At 34.4% G+C, this 17,166-nt stretch overlaps 1 long non-coding RNA gene across 1 annotated transcript in view; it reads left to right on the forward strand.

Annotated features, from left to right (window-relative positions):
- LOC117286838 overlaps nt 1–13,287 on the forward strand; it is a 133,440-nt gene extending 120,153 nt beyond the window's left edge. The window contains exon 4 of the long non-coding RNA XR_004517937.1: nt 13,228–13,287. This is a non-coding gene — a long non-coding RNA (uncharacterized LOC117286838). The remainder of the gene's footprint in view (nt 1–13,227) is intronic.
- Nucleotides 13,288–17,166: the final 3,879 nt, after the last annotated feature.

Here is a 17,166-nt window from a genome sequence, read left to right on the forward strand (position 1 = left end):
TGTTTCCAAGATTTAGCTATTACAAACTGTGCCGCTATAAACATGGGTGCACATACTTCTCTGTGATATGATTCTTTTAGTTCTCTTGGAAAGATACCCAACAGAGGGATGGCTGGGTCAAATGGAACCTCCAGTCCAAGCTCTTTGAGGTATCTCCATATTGATTTCCATAGTGGTTGCACTAGTCTGCACTCCCACCAACAATGGAGGAGGGTTCCTTTCTCCCCACAACCCCGCCAACATTTGATATTGTGTGATTTCTTGATAGCAGCCATTCTTTGTGGGGTGAGGTGGAATCTCAGTGTTGTTTTCATCTGCATCTCTCGAATGACCAGTGATGTGGACCGAATTATTTTTTAAGAATTGAGACTATAACTTTTTTGTTTTAAAAGTTCAGATAAGGTTGTTTTGTATTATGCTCTAAGTTAAGTAATATAGAAAGAGCTTATAATTAAATATCTACTTGTCATAATGATTACATCACAGGATTTGCCATTTTAGAATGCCATCAAATGTGAACTCCTTGTCATAAATAATTTTATGAATTGTTGATAACTTGAGAAAGTGTTTATCACAAAGGGAGAATGACTATATAGAAGATAACTAAATATAGCATTGAACTAATACTATTGAGATCTTTTATTTGTTTTTCAAATATGAATTTATTTCTATCTGTAGTACACAAAACTCAGGTGATAATTCATAATTGTGAAAATATAATCTCAAAATCTAAAAATTAAATTTACTTAAAAATGCTAATCTATAAAGCTAATGAATAACAAAACTTTTAAGATTTGGAAATAGATGCATCACATTTGCATTTTCTAGGATAGTTCAACTTAACAACAAAGTTCTTAAGAATGCAAAAGCTATGGTGTCAACAGGCATTGATTTCTTTGCACTTTCTATAATGTGAAACCAATTTCAATTTTTGAAGTTTGTAGAATTTACATATGGTGACACTCTTAGATAAATTTCTTAATTCATGGGCAGAATAAAAATAAATTTCCCACCTCAGTACATGATCTCATTCCACAGTCTAAGAATGGATGTGCCTGTGGTACCCGACTCTCCCTACTGCCAGGCACTGCTGCTTATCACCATACAATGAAGAGGAAGCACAACTTGAGCGACAGCGGAGGGGCTCACAATCTCAAGAAGACTCAAAATCTGTGTGATCCCAGAGTGCTTAACAGTAAGACGGAAGATCCCAATCAATACAGTTACGGATGAAGACGAGATTGTAAAAGTCTAAATAGGATTTCCAGATGCCCAAAACAATAATGGCTGAAAAGCACGATTTCTTTGCGATTGACTTGATAGGAAATTTTACACACAGAAGGAAATGGGAATGGTAAAAAATTAGTTTCATTTTTTTCAAATCTGGTCTCCAAAACAGACTGGATATTCAGATTTTGCAAGGCACATCGTCCTTATTTTATTCATCAAGTACTTTCGGAAATCCCCTTAGCTGATGCTTTTTGATGTTTCTATGATTTACAATTATGTGGCAAATACGCAGTTGATCTCCAACCCTAACATGAGCAGTCGTTTTTATTTATTCAGAGAGAGCAATGATCCAATCGCAAATTATTCATCAGCCTCCACGTTTTCCAGGTCTGCGCACAGTGCACACTGAATCCTCTTCCCCGGCCATTTTACGTAGGGCCTCCTGCTTCATCACCGGGCGTTTCAGGCGCCTAATTTGTAAAACAAGGATAATGGGATATTTTTCAAAGGTGACTTTTCAGATTCAAGTCTATGCTCTCGGCTCACTGCTTACTTCCTTCTGTTCTCTCCCTGTCCTGCTCCTACCCCTGCCCCATTATACTCATTCATCCGTTTATCTGCCTGTTGATCTTTCTTTCTCTCTTCTTAGCATTGATCTCCCTACCTAATCACCTGATGTTACCACTCGGAGTTAGAAGTAGAGCGTCTATACCTAAAATAGAAACCAGAAAACAATACAATAATAACATGGAATGAGACACAGGGCAAATAAACAATTACAGTATCAGCATTGGCCCTAGTCAATCAATTGCACCCCCCACAGACACAGAGTGAATATAACCCTTAAATTACTATGCTTAGCAATCAGCTTTTAAAAAATTTAGAATATAGTTACACCTTATACATCTTCATGAGAAACGCTGCATTTGTTTTCACTCTCAAATCTAATCGACAGAGTTGGTGGCATACAGGAGACCCGTAGCCCTGTCAGATATGCAGGACAGTGCATAGAATTTGGCAGAACGGATGTTGTGTTTTTGCCAGTGTGGAAATAAGCATAATTGTTGAATTGATTTTTTAATGATATTAGAATAAGTAAATATAAATGTAGACTAAATATTTAATCCTTTAATATTGTAGAATAATTTGGATGGATTGTGATAATGATCATAATAGCAAAATAGCATAGTCCAAATAATACACTGATTCCAGTTAGTGAAAAAAAAAATACTAACTTTAACTTAATTGGCCATAATTGACACCATTTTTTCTTTTGTGTTGGAATTGAACCTAATGCCTCGTGTTCTGCGTTGGAGCTATATTCCCCCAGAAATAATTTGTTCGTTTGTACATTTCTTGAATCAGGGATTTGTTAGGTTGCCCATTCTGGCCTCAAACTTGGTCTCCTCCTGCCTCAGCTTCACAAGTGGCTGACATTACAGATTTTCACCATTTTTAAATGTCCATTTTAAACATTCTCAAATCTAAATTAGGTAGGTGATTGACTGGCTGTTAATTAGGAAGCAAAAATAGCATTTAATGTCTATTACAAGGTAAAACAAAGAGGATTCAGGCACATTTGACTACATCTTGAACTCTTGTCATACTTGAACACATTCCGCTAGTGACTAAACTTAATTGTTTAAAAACTATAACTTAAGGGCTGGGGGTTTAGCTCAGTGGTTCGGTGGCCTGCCTTGCAAACGCAAGGACCCAAGTTCAAACCCCGGTAGCAAAAAACAACAACAACAACAACAAAAACTATAACTTAAAAATGAGTCAAACTCTCTATTTTTCAAGATGAAATAGTTAGCTCACATCTCAGAGTCAACAGGATTAACACTTAGCTTTGCTTTTAGAAAGCCAAAGGACAAACACTTTTTTCATTTCCTAGTTCTGGGGGTGGCATGATATTTTCTATGAAGAATTTTATTATACTTATGGATTTCTTACAAATGTTTAAGTACAATATTTCTAAAAATCTTTCACCTGTACATATCTATTAATTCTGGTTCTAAATGAACACAGGAATTGTACTGTATTATAAAACAGCTACTAAATAAACCTGTGTTTTTAAAGAATGGATATCACTACTTTCTGTGCCCTTTAGAAAAAAAGTATCTTTATTCTTTCAGTAAAATACCATTAGGTAGAAAATTTGACCATATATCTCAATTTCAGTCAGGACAAAATTTCAAGCAATAAAAATGTTCAGCATTTACCCGAGATATCATGGAAAAAAATGTTTGGAATCTTGGGAGAATTCCAAGCCCATGTTCACGAGGCAGGCTCCACATGTCTGGGCTCAAACAACCAAGACGAATAAGAATTCAACTCTCCAGGTTAAAACATTTTCCTTTATTCATCTTTTATGGCCATTTATCTCTATATGCCTACTTTGCTGGGCTCTTATGAAGACGAGTGGAATAGTTTGCTCTAAAGTGCTTAAACTCTTCAGAGGAAAAGTATGCTATAAGAGCAAATCATTATTATCTTTATTACTGTAACAAATACAGGGCATAATTATTTTTGAGTCAAAAAGAACAAGGTAAAATGTGATTCTGCATCAAAAATGGCATGGTGGGTGGTAAATGGTTTTCAGTTCTATAAAGAGCAATACAATAATTTTCACATTGCACTCTTTATAACATTTATCCTCTAATGGCCTTGCTTCTTGCAACACTTTCAAAATTTCTGTCTTTTCTTCTCACATAAATTTAGTAAATTTTGTCCTTTGCAACACCTGTGTAGGATTAGCAAAATTAGTTGTAGAAATTAGTTCATTTCTCGCCAAAAATAGACTCTAAAGAGCCCATGGATACATACACCAGAATCACTGTACTGTGTGTTTTTCTTTTTCACTATATGCAATGTTAATGTAAATTTGAAATTTTTGATGGCAGTTTTTCTTTGCAGCTTTTCTGTAACTATTTCTTGTTTATCCTAATGTAATACTTGGAGATTGTCCTGTGAGCCTCATAGAGAGACTGTCTTCTTCTCTTTTCGTGCTTTGTTCCTGAGCTTCCTTTTCTACGCAGATATTTTCCCAACTTACATAAATTGTGTAAGTTGTGTAGAGCTCTCCTAGGGCCCTAATCACTAGTACCAATGTAAAAGCAGGGGAATAATTTCACTTTCTAGGCTTGGTACATGCAAAGTTGATTTTACAAATCACTGTAGGTGAACAAAGGAGGAGTTAACACTTCTTATTTAGACAGTAAGTCTAGAAGTCTGTGCTTGCCTCATTTCCCATTTTTTACTCTACTGTTTCCACATCTGTCTCTTTATATAGCTATAGATAATTTCTTTCTTCTGATGTTTCTACATTTTGACTCGTTAGACATTCGCCTATGTGTGCTCCTTCCTCTGCTCAGTCTCACTCAAATATCTTATTCAGTTAAGCCACAGACTTAGTTTTTCATTCCTTGTAGGCACGTTTCCCTCCCCACTCTGTAGCAAGCATGGCTTGGTGCCAAGAAAGGACAAAGTGAAAGGAGGTGTATAAAGGATTGTGGCACCCTAAAATACTGTTTCTACTTGTCACCTTAACCATTCTGGGACATGTGGCAATAAAGCAGCAATTATACATGTATTTTTATTCCACAGCTATATATCTCTCAAATTTACAAACAAATTTGGACCTGCCTGTTTCTCACACTTAACCATCTTTTGGTGACAGTATAAAGAAAAGTCGCGGTAAAATCACATTCTTGTTATTTCCTTACTGCAACACTATTCAATTTTAGTATGTTTCAAGAAAAAAAATGTGGTCGCTCTTGGAAGTATTGTTTCACAAGTTCCTCTGATAATTTTGAAATGATTCATGGCTAAATTTTCAATTTTTCTGAGCACATATCTTAAAAAGGTAGGCATATATAAGTCAACTGCTTATTGCATGTTTCAGGAAAAGTGTCACGAAGACGAGGAATCACAAGGTTGTAATAAACTGTGTGCTCTGAAATAGTCAACTGGACTTTGTGTTAATTTCTACAGGTGATTTAAATAAACAGCTAATACATAATGGTGTCTGATAAAAAGTGTTTGTTTTAATTTTTTGTATTTTAAGTAAGTTTTAAAAGTAATATATACTACAAAGTGTTAAAATAAATACTTACTTATTGTAAAAAATTTTAAGTCATAATTAATTCTTTTTGTGTGCCATGCTTTGCTTTTAGCTCTTGACATAGGCTGTTAAATAAATATCTCTTGATGAAGATCGCTTAACCAATTGAGGTTTATAGAGAGCCAGCATTAAGTTGCTAGATAGATAAGTGACAGAAAATGAAGAGTTGGATTTAAAGTAGGAGGAGGAGGAAGAGGAGGAAGAGGAGGAAGACGAGGAGGAGTAAGAGGTAGCACAGTGTGAAGTTTTGAATGTGCAACAAACAGTTGGGCGTGCTGAAATATTAAATAGGAAGTTTAGTTACCAACTTTTGTGAGAAAACAACACAGAGCAAAAGAGAAAAAAAATTAGGATGAAAATCCTATGGCAAGGGATGTTTGTCAAATTTTATGAACAGTGACAGATAGACTATAATGAGTGTAGGAGGTGGGGCTTCTCTTCAAAAAATCAGAGATAATTGGGCCAATAAACCAACTGCTTTTTACTCTAGAGAAATGGGTGACCATTATAGAGTGCTCAGCAGAGAAGTAACATGATTGACAAATTAAAATTTGTGTTTTATTTGGAGCCAAGAAAGGAGTAAAAATATAAAATTGTACAAAAATGGTGCCATTGTATCTTTCTTTGCCTAGTAAGGCTTTTTTTCTCCTAATTCTCTGTAAATCAAGACTTTTTCCTATTGTATCAATTTAGAATTCACCTGAGGATGTGACCTTTAAAGAAACCTTATAGTCAACCTTTTATAAAGTAAAGGCTCCTTTACTTCCCTGAAAATAATCATATTGTAGTTTGTACTCAGACCATGTACAGCACCATTGTAATAAAATGGAATTTAGAATAAAGGAAAACCTAGATAACCAAAGACAGTCAAGAACCATCCTGGACATATTGATTAAATTTTTGTAGCCTGAGTCTCGAGGCTGTGTAAATTTGAAACGTACTTAGGTTGTTTTGCAATTTCAATAGAATGGATCTGTAGTTTCCAATAATTTTTTCTTCTGTACGCACATGTGAGTATGTGTGTATGAGGCAGGAGAAGATCACTGTCCCTACTTCCCATCATCCATATCTAATTGTTATTTGTTTAATGGAAGTTTCTGTTTTTAACCCAGAAAATCAACAAGATAAAATGGTCTGGCCTTCTTTGTCAGGAGTACTAAAAGTAGATTGTCAGAATACCAGTGGAATGTGTCTCTACTCCAAATAACAGACAGAATAAATAATTATGCATAATATAGTAAAAAAAAGTTAGTTTTTCTACTACAGTGTCAGCATGCTTTTCTTGAGTGTATCAGTTGCTGTGATCATGCAAATTATCCAGCTGGTTCATGTTCTTTGATAGTATTTCTAATCCCAGTTTTGTGACTTCAGTGTTTTGCATTAGTCTGTTTGTAGATTGTTACTTTGATTTTGAGTTAATGTATGAATACAATAGTAGGTAGATTGACATATATACCACAGCACGACACAATGAGTGTATCCAGAGATAAAGAAATTTTTGGAAAAAAGGAAGAATATTGACATAGATATACAAAGTTTCTATTTTTTCAGGGCTGTCCAAAGTCATGCCTTTTAAACCACTCTCTATGTTAATCTTTTAACACTTTCGTAGTGGCTCATTCCATTTGTTTGGATAGCTCTTATTGTTCTTATTTTTCTTTTGATTTCCTAAAGTATAGAAATCTTGTAATTTTTTTTTTTTTTTTTGTACTGGGGATTGAACTTGGGTCCTTGCACTTGCAAGGCAGGCCACCAGCTAGAAATCTTAATGCTTATTAAATTTTGAAATTCTTTATCTACCAAGTAGAAATTTGATAAGATGAACTTAAAGAAGTGTGTAAACTATTCCAGCTAATATTGTCTCCTGTATATATTACAGGGATTAACAATTTTGTTGTATCTTGTGACGTCAAAGAGAAAAATATCCCAAAAATTTTTATTTTAATTTAAAAAATCCTACAGAGAATGTATTCATGTTTAAAGTAATTTATGTTAAGGATATTAACCATATGTTACTTATAAAAAAGATGAGATGAGTTTATCATGTATTTACAATAAATGTACAAACTCAAATATGTAAGTTGTGTGACAAAATTTTGCATGTCAAAAATACATGTGACCTCCAAAAAGTGGCTACCATATATTTTGTAAAATTGAGATTTACACATTTTATTTACATGAACATTTTCTATCAATATACATTCACCTTGTCATGATCATTTTTTAAAATTTCTATCTTACAAGCTTTAATGATCTCTTAAAATGATAGGTTCTGTATTTGCACTTAGTTTGTCTAATGACTGCTTACCACTATCATGCCACTTTTTTTCTAGCTTGGTGACAAGTGATCACTCATCATTAATAAAATAACAAGTCTCTTATCCAAGTTGTAAACACAATAGGTTTTAAACACAAAGTTCAAAAGATTAAACCTCCTCTGTGACGTCCTTTATATATATCAGTAGAGTTGATATTCTCACTTTCTTCTGTTAAGGCTTACTGAACTATTCACTACACCTTATACACTTAAAGTGACAATATTTATTTTAAGAAAACCAGAGATGAATGCAAGCAAGGAAGTTGTTAGAATGTTACCTTCCTTTGAGGACTTCAGATCGTTTATGAAAAGAATAGGCAAGAGATAAAAAATAAATGTTAAGTTGATCTTGAATCATATGTATATTTAATCATATTAAAGACAATGACAGCAATAAAAAGAATTATTATTTTAAAAATTCAGCAAGGTAATGTAGCCTCAGTAACTTAATATACGCTTAAAGGACCCTTGGTTGTGTCCTTTGTTCATGAAATTTTGTTAAAAAATAATGGTCCAAATCACATAAGTCAGTGTAAAAATGTATGTGTCTAAGGTAGATTTAAATATATGCTATTTGAGCCATTTGGGAGAGAATATAGTTTGTAAAACTAAATCAATTTCCATTTAAAGTTTATATGCAATGTTTACAAATATTGTATTCTACAGGAAGAAGATTGTTATAGCGTGTGTCTAGGTGTCCCCCAAAACCACATGTGATCATAGATGGGGCTTTTTCAGAAGTGGGTGGATCTAGAATGTGTGATTGATTCATGATGCAATGCTGGCATTAAGGGTGAATGATTACTAAATCAGTCTACTGATTGGTTTGGCACTGTCGTAATCCCAGTAACCTAGATAGAGTATAAAAGGGGCAGAAAAATGCTACTAAGGTCCCTTGGTTGCTTTGCTGCCTTCTGCCAACCATGACTGCTTTTCCTCTGTAATGTCCCTCTGCCACACAACCCTCACTTGGAGCCAGATGATTATGGACTGAAACATCTACAGATTGTGAGCCGAGTAGAGATTTTCTCCTTTAATTTTGAGTATCATGTATTTGTCTCAGCAATGAGAATAGTACTCAAGAAAAAAATATTTTAAGATACAGAAACAGAGACAGAACAATCACATTTACAGGTAATAGATATTATTTTTTAGTTTCTCTCTTGTGTGTGTTTGTTGTACACAATAATGATGTTCATCTTGGAGAACTAGTACATTTACACACCATCTGTCCATCTGTTAATCCTTCCTTTTTCTTCCCTCCAGTCTCTCCCCATTCCTGGGTCTTTTTTATCTTTCACACCTGCACCTCAAAACAAAATTTTGAAATTTAGATTTCATTCATAAGTATACACACTTCTTAACATTTAAGCTCATTTATTTGACTCGTAAAATTAGTTAAATATTCATGATGAGCTAAAGGAGATAAAAGTGTAGTATACCCATTATTCTTATGAAAACTGAAATCAAATTTATTATGGCAATAGAAAAGTACTAAAACACAACTTACAAATAGTGTGAATTAATTTCAAGTGTGGCAGGTAAACTACTGCAGCAGCAATAAAACAAAGTGAAGTATTTTAGGAAATACTTTATTAGTAGCACTGACAAGATTCTGAGCACAGTGAATATGGGGAGAAGGAAGAAACAGATACTACTGACATTTAGAGCAAGGGGCTTAGCCCATTTGCGTTATTAAAGCAGACTAATGGAGAATGGGGCATTCTTTTTTCTTTTTCATTTTTTTCTTTTATTGAGTTTATTGGTACATTTTAGGTATACAGTACAGTTAAATTCATTATTGGGATTTTGTACCTTTACATGGCAGGTGGTCATGGTTCTCATTTTTCCCCTTGCCCTCCCATCACCCCCTCCTCCCCTCCCCATTTACAAACACTTTGTTTCCATTTTGTTCATTTTCTCATATTTTTTCCCTTATTAACTTTTCCCTACCCTTCCCACTTTCCCTACACCTTTAGCCTTTTTCTTCCCATTTTGCAATGCCAGCTATCTCATTACGATCTTATGTACTATTACAGTTTATTCACACCAGAGAAACTACTCGATATTTACACATGCATGATTTATTTAATTCACTTAGGAGTATATCCTCAATACGTATCCATTTTCCTATGTATGGGTCTAATTTCTCATTCTTTATGGCTGAGTAGTATTCCATTTTATAGAAAAACCACATCTTCTTTATCCAATCTCCAATTGATGGGCAAATGGGCTGTTTCCAAGTTTTAGCTATTACAAACTGTGCTGCTATAAACATAGGTGCACATATATCATTGTGATATTGTTCTTTTAATTCTTTTGGAAAGATATCCAGCAGAGGGATGGCTGGGTCAAATGGAACCTCTCGTCCCAGCTCTTTGAGGTATCTCCATATTGATTTTCATAGTGGTTGCACCAGTCTGCACTCCCGCCAACAATGGTGAAGGGTTCCTTTCTCCCCACAACCCCACCAACATTTGTTATTGGTTGATTTCTTGATAGCAGCCATTCTTTGTGGGGTGAGGTGGAATCTCAGTGTTTTCATCTGCATCTCTTGAATGACCAGTGATGTGGAACATTTTTTCATATATTTACTTGCTGCTTTTACTTCTTTGTCTGAGAAATGTCTGTTCATTTCAGATGCCCATTTTTGAATCGGGTCTTTATATTTGGTGGGGCTGATTGTTTCGAGTTATTTATATATTACAGGTAATAGTCCTTTATCTGAGGAGCAGCTGGTAAATTTTTTCCCCACATTGTAGGTTGTCTCTTAGTTCAGTCGATGGTTTCTTTTGCAGTGCAGAAGCTTTTTAATAAAATGAGATCCCAGTTGTTGATTCTTTCTGCTAGTTCCCATGCTACTGAGGATTTGTTCATAAAGCCTTTTCCTATGCCAGTGTCTTCCAGAGTTCTGCCTAACTTATCTTCCAGCAAGTTTAGGATTTCTATTTTAATATTTAGATCTTTAATCCACTGGATTTTAATTTAGTGCATGGTGAAAGATAAGGGTCTAAGTTTTAATCTTTGGCAGGTTGAGATCCAGTTTTTCCAACACCATTTATTAAAGAGGCTATCTTTCCTCCAGTGGGGATGGTCAGCTCCTTTGTCAAAAATAATGTAGCTGAGTACATCTGAAGTTGTTTTCTGTCTTCCAGTCTGTTCCACTGATTCTCAGGTCTGTTTCTTTGCCAGTAGAATGGGTCATTCTTAAAGAGCAAAACTGTATTTCTCAAATTTCTGGAGGCTGTGAAGTCCAAGATCCAGCTAATATCATTTGATGTGTGGTGAGAGCTTTCTTCCTATTTTCTTATCTGGTGGGAAGCAGAAGGGCAAGAGAACTAAAAAATCCCTCTGTCAATTCTTTTTAATAGGAAAATTAATTTCTTCATGAGAACAGAACCTGCATGTCTGAAACACTTCCCCAAAGGCCCAACTTACTGCTTTGGCTTACAGCTTTTTTTTTTTTTTTTTTTTTTTTCGTTTCGACTTGGTTTCAGTGATCGAACTTGGGTCCTTGTCCTTATGGGGCCAACTTATTGCTTTGGAAATTAAATTGATAACATGAATTTTCAGAGACACGTTACTGCCATGGCAATGAGTTTGAGTTAAAGAGTAGTTTGTTGGGGACATGTGGAGTTAAGATGTCTGAGTGTCGAGGTTTCCAAATATTCAGTAGAAATCTTCAATAAACAATTGGAAATTGCTCAGCAGTTCAAAATAGATCTGGTAGTTATCAGAAAGGAACTGGGAGTTGCAGCCATGATTGATGCCTTTTTATAAAGTAAAGAAAGATTAATCTTGGCTTGAAAAAAACTTAGAAGAGAGACTACTAGTTTGCCACAAAAAAATAAATATGAATTCTATAGTTAGAAATGGAAGATACTCTAAGCTTTGCAAATATCAAAAGTGAGAATGATAATATGTTTTTTTTTCAATTTACAAGTGATACTGTCATCAAATGTGTGAAGAAAATCATAGAGATACATGCACAATTATTTACTCGTGCATGCACATACAAACATAAATGCCTGTAATACTGTTGTTCATTCTTTGTGAATGACTCTAAAATGTAATTTGTTGTTAGGAAGAAAACTTTGACAGGTTACAGTCATCAATGTATAGCTACTAATGACATTCCTGTTGCTTTTATTACCCGATTTTGTGAGACTTCAAGTAAAAGGCTGTTTTATCAGTTTATTCAGTGGTAGAATCTCAATTATTGTGATTTATAAAACTCTTAATTTTTTGTATTCATGTTGGAAAGACTCTCCCTCCAATTGGCTATGGAATTCCAAGCTGGTAACTGTTTTTGATTTAGTACTTTGAATACAGGGCTCCAAAGCAAGCCAGTTTCCATCATGTGTGCTTGAACTGCAGCTATTTCTATCATTATGGTTCGCTTAAAATTTGTTATACAAGTAATTCAGGCACAGTGGCCCATGCCTATAATCCCAGCACTCTGGTATAGGGATGTAACTCATTGTGAAAGCCTTTAGTTCAATTCCTAGTACAAAAACAAAAACAAAAATGAAAAATAAGTATGCTGTTTCCCACAAACTGCTTTAAAAATCTCTCTCTTTAATTTTCTGAAGTGTAACTAGGTCATGGTGAAATATTGCTTTTGTAATTATAAAATTATTTGTGTTCTCAGAATTTAATCTATAGATTAATGACTTTCCCAAGTTTTGAAAATATTTCGGTCATGATCACTTCAAATCTTGCTTATTTTCAACTCTTTTCTTCTCCTTCTTGAGTCCCAAGTGTCAGCATTTTATCTACTGCTATTCTGCTGTCCATGAATATTACATGGTTTTTGTTGTTGCTGTTTTTCTTTGTTTGCTTTTTTGTTGTTTGTAGTCTACTTACAGTATTTTCTATTTTCCAGTTTTGGTTCATTAATTCTGCCTTCTCTGTTTAGCCCGTGTTTAAGCCTACTTATTAATTATAAATTATTCCTTTGGTTCCAGTGTGGGTAGTCCTTTAAAGATTCACACACTGGAAGAGGGAAGGTCTGGTAGAAATGTGAACCTTCACAGGAGGAAGATTATACATTTTTTAAAAATGTTCTATATTAGATAAATATACAGGTAATTTGAAAGATAAAAAGCCATCATACCAAAGCAAAGAGGCAAACAAAAAATAAGAAACATTCTGGAAGCAGTTATTAGAGGAGGAAGAAAGAGCCCCCAAGGGGGACTATAAGTAATATGTCAAATAAAACAATAGAGAAGATTAAAACATAGATAAGGTGCAGATGTTTTTCAGATTTGACATATGGTAAAAAGCAGTGTTTAAAAACTTAAAATAATAATTCTTTGTTTTGTGTGCTATACAAAAGGAACAATACAAAATAGCTGTTCAGTTTGTGTTCAGATGTCCTCCCAAAGTTTTTAGAGGTGACTGAATGAAGAGTGTGTGATTGATTCCCGGGTTGGGCTAGACCTGAGGGTGCTTGGATTAAGGACAGGAGTGCTATCTACCCTAAGTAGTCTGAATAAGATAAAAGGGGCAGAAAGACTCTGTTAAGGTCCCTTATTGATTTTGCTGTCTTCCTTAGCTGTGAACTCCTGCCCTTCTGCTACCCTGCCTCGGAGCCAGCCAACTATGGACTGAAACATCTTCTACTAATGGTAAGTCAAACAAAATATTTCCCTTTAACTTTGGGTGCTAGGCAAATTTTCTACAATTCTCTCCAGTCATTTTATAAATTTGGTAAATGTCTTAAGCAGGTAGCCAGGATGCGTTAAATTCGGTTCTTCTAAGTCCATGCGATGTCATCATTTTAAACCTCCAATCTTGTCTTTCTGTCTTATCAACCTGCACATACTGTCTGCCAGTATTTTCTAACCAAGCAAGGTCTTGGTTCTTAGGTTCATGTTCAATGACAAATACACTTGGGCAATAGTGCATTAAACTGTTGTATTCTCCTCCGACCAAATGTGGCTTCTCCTCTCCGCTCTGTAATACTGGCCTCCCTAAAATCTTGATTATTTTACCTCCTCTTCAAATGTTTTTGTTCATTCACTTATTCAGAATGTACTCTCCCATAAGCTACTCTATCGGATCCATGAGTAGAAATCCTACAAAACTCTTTTAAAATCCATTTGAAAACAGTGAACAAATCGAATGCAAATAGTGTTACGTTTAATAATTCTCATCTGACAAGATTGTTTCAGTGTTTCAGTGGGAGAAAAAGATTTAGAAATTGATATGAAATTATGAATATTTTCATTGTTGATATGATTACCGGGAAATTAACAACTACCATTAAACATTTCTTCATATTATGTGTGGTATTATTCATGAAGGCGTGTTAATGAATAATGATAATTGACTATTAAAAAAGAATTAATAGCATAATATTTCAAGATTAGTTTTAGCTTCCTTTCCATGAAAGTCTTAGATGTGGATGAACAATATTAAAAGGCAGTGAAGTGTTGTGGAGAAGTTTTAGAGAATGAATATGGACACCTGTGAATTTTGGATCTCTTGTGTAGTAACAAGTGAGCAAAAGCCCCAATTTCCTCAAATCTCATGTTTCTGCAGAAAAGTATGGTAGTATTATAAAAAACATGTGATAGGGCATGGTGTATATTTTTACCTAACTGAAATATATGTGGAGTTAATTTCTACCTGCAATCTGTGGGCTTCCTTTTTGCTTGTGATGAGAAATTCTAAAATAATTAAGGTATCACCAAATTCATAATTCATGTTTATAACAACACCCTTGTCTACAAATATTAGTTAAATGATTTTAAGATTAGTTACACCATTTTTAAAAAGTGGGGAAAATGGAGCCTGTTCCATCTTTACCAAAAAGTAATAAGCATGTTTGTGTGAAATTTGATATGAATGTTGGTAATATCTAGACAAAAAGTTTCTGACCATAGGGACTACTTTGAACAAGATCGACTATAAAATTTAACAAATGCTTCAGACATTTACAACTCTGCACAAATATAATAGAATCTATTCCTGCTGCTTATATTAAGCTGCAGATTTCATGTCATAAGATGCCATGCCCAACGAGTTGGAAATGTCCATATCAATCTTATAATGAAAATGAAGACAATCAACAAAAAAATCCTGTTTATTGTAAGAATAAATAAAGAAAAACACTTTATGCCTTATTGACAAGAACGTACATATTACCATAAACTAATAGCATGCAGGCTAGAGACCTGAAATTTGGGTTTTATGATTATGAAACAAACCCTAAATTTTCACCAGAGCAAAGATTATTTTAAAATGTATCACAGCACTAGACTTTATACTAATTCAATGATAATGTAACAAAATTTTAATATAAAACCTCCTTTGATATAAAGCTTAAAAATTTCTTTGCTATATAAAGCTTCTTTGCAGTAGTGTACTTAGTATGAATATAATTCATTGACTTTGTGTGTGCTGCAATATGTAGCAGTTTTTCTTCCATCTTAATATAATACTCTATCAGAAAAGAAATAGAATAAGTTTGATCTATCTGACTTTGAGCCATCAAGCAAAAAAGAAATGTGTTCAAACTAAGATTAAAAAAAACAGAGAAAGACCATGAGAGTTAAGATGTCACACACTATTTTCACTTTAAAAAATAATAGAAGTAATATGCAATATTTGTAAAATGTGTATAAGATGTTGATTAACATCACCATTATACTATTTTAAGTTAGTTATTGTTAAAGGCTAGGAATAAGTGATCTAAATCAGTGGCTACTGACTCTTTAACATGATGGGTAAATATATGTCAACAGCATGGCCAGGCTACCTGATCCTCTTTGCTTCTGGTCCACAATGTTTCATTAAAAACACTTACTTCTACTCTGCATTACATTTGTAGCAAAACTTTAGGAACTTGTGGAGTAGTGTCACTTTATATAACTGTGGAAGAGATTCCTTCTTCTCCTCTCTTTTTCCCTACCTTCCTTGCTTCATCTCTTTCTCTCCCTCCCCTCCCTTCCACTCCCCTCCCCACTCCCTGCCTCTCTCCCCCACCCCTCTCTTCATGTATCCATGTAGGAATATAATTTGCTATGGGAAAACAGAATTTGTATGAGTGCAATGATTTTTTTCCCTTTCTTCTATTCCTGAATCCTTTCCAGAAGTACTACTTTGCCTTGTGTGTATGTCTTGCTACCCACTGAGACAATTTTGAAAAGCTGCTTATTTTTGGTACATTGTGCACATTTTATGAAGAATGAGATTTACCTAAAATGGTTTTCTTGGAAAAAAAATTTTTGACAAGCAGGAAAATATATAGCTACTCAGATGAAGGCCAGGAGGCACAGGTTTGGAGTTTGGTGTATGATATTTTTCAGAATAGACTAATAGTACCTGAGTAGTATAGGTGGTGTGGCTATAGGATAGAAGTTACATTTACTTTCATGCTTTTGGAAGGTAATTATATGAGTTTTCAATACAGAATTTATAGCAAAGACGTGGCAATCCAGTTTCCATTGCTATAACTGAATACCACAGACTGAGTAATTTGCAAATACTAAAGCTTCATTCAGCTCGTGGCTTTAGGTTATTAAGTTCAAGATCATGCATTGAAATGTGATGAAGTCTTTCTTCTCGATGCAGATTCACTATAGAGTCTGAAGGCAGCATAAAGAATTACACAGTGAGACAGACTGTCCTTCCTCAGGTCTCTCCTCTTCTTATAAAGCCATAGTCAAGATTGTGGTGGCATGCATGCTCTTAATTACCTCCTGAAGATCCCATGTGAGAATAGAATGGATGAATTGAGTTTCTACCCTCCTAATACTTCCCAATGGAGAATAAATTTCAACATGATTCTTGGTAGAGAAATTTAAAACATTGTGAAATACCTTCATCAAAAAAGAAGATCACAGGGCTGGGGATGTAGCTCAGTGGTTCTGTTGCCTGCCTCACAAGCACAAGGACCGAGTTCGATCCCCAGTACCAAAAAAAGAAAAAAATCACAATTTATAACCTATGGGTGCACCTCATGGGAGTAGGAAAAAGCAGGAACAAATTATGTGGGAAATTAGTAGAAGAAACTAAACAATAGAGATTGGAGCAGAAATAAATAAAACAGAGACCAAAAAATCTGTATCTCTTGAGAAATGCTTCCTTTCAGAAAAATAAATTTTTTTCTTGTGTAGATATGAGCACTTGCAATTTAAAAATGATTGCAATGTTCTGGCATTAAAATGTTATTAGATTGATTATGTAATATAAGTTAATTAAATAATGAACAAACATTTCCTTTCTTATGCAGTGTGATGAGTGTGATGTTAGCCACAGTATAAACATGAAATTCCATTACTTGACAAATTATCAGACTGGATGAAACAAGGGAGAAGTAGTGTATGTTAGTGCATTATTTGTTTTGACCTAAAAGTCGGTGAGCAGACTGTTTTCCTTTCCTTTTAGATTTCAGTGGCTCATACAACAACAAAAATATTTGTTTAAAGATTTCTAAGAAACACTTAATTCTTTGGGTATAGTTATTTTTTTATTAGTACATGTTGGT

The sequence above is a fragment of the Fukomys damarensis genome, unplaced genomic scaffold, assembly GCF_012274545.1.
Source record: "Fukomys damarensis isolate Sample0158 unplaced genomic scaffold, DMR_v1.0_HiC HiC_scaffold_19, whole genome shotgun sequence".
NCBI lineage: Eukaryota > Metazoa > Chordata > Mammalia > Rodentia > Bathyergidae > Fukomys > Fukomys damarensis.